The sequence below is a fragment of the Octopus bimaculoides genome, chromosome 9, assembly GCF_001194135.2.
Source record: "Octopus bimaculoides isolate UCB-OBI-ISO-001 chromosome 9, ASM119413v2, whole genome shotgun sequence".
NCBI lineage: Eukaryota > Metazoa > Mollusca > Cephalopoda > Octopoda > Octopodidae > Octopus > Octopus bimaculoides.
Window position 1 is genome coordinate 66,848,318 of NC_068989.1, and position 935 is coordinate 66,849,252.

Sequence of the window (935 nt, forward strand, 5' to 3'; positions counted from 1 at the left end):
AGCTTGAATTGGATTAAGAAAATTGTGCGAATTTGCTTTTTGTTCATGTAATATTCAGCGTTCCGAAAAAATTGGCCTAATTATTCAAAACGAAAGAGTTACGCGATTAGATAGAGCGAAAAACGGGCTTTAAAATGATATATAAAGTCATTGTAATTTAATGAAAATTAATTTTAAAATACATCATTTAAAATCAAAATTTAAAATTCCGCAAGAACTTTCTTGACAACCTAATATCACTTATTAACTGAGAATGGTAGATTCTCTCACAACGATGGCGACTGCATATGTAAATCTTCAGCTGTGCAAACTCTCTTTTGTCATTTTAGACTTCTCGTTTTATTCCTATCGCATGTTCTGTTATAATACATTTCTTTATCAAATAAATTTGCGTTCTAAGCAAGAAAAGATATTTTAAACACATATTAACATGCATTTAAACATATACATACACATGTTTACATACACAAATATACATACATGCATACACACATCTTTCCTAGTATGCAGACATAGGATGAAATTCAATAATGAATTAAAAGCAACGTTAGTGTTGTAAACAGTCATAAACTGGCGATTTGATTTGTCTCCGGTTTGATTCAGGTACATGAAATATCCGTATCCATCATTCCTGCATTCAATCGGAGGCGAGTTGTCTAACTTGTCTATGACTCTCAGGTATTTTAACACCCAGTGTTATGAGGGGTGTCGTTCCCCAAGCGCTATTCCGTAGCGAACTGGTGAACAAACAAAACACATACATTGAGTATGTACGGTCGATAATATATAGACAGACAGACAGACAGACAGATAGACTGACTGACAGACAGACAGACAGATAGACAGATAGACTGACTGACAGACAGACAGATAGACTGACTGACAGACAGACAGGCAGGCAGGTAGGTAGGTAGGTAGGTAGATAGATAGATAGA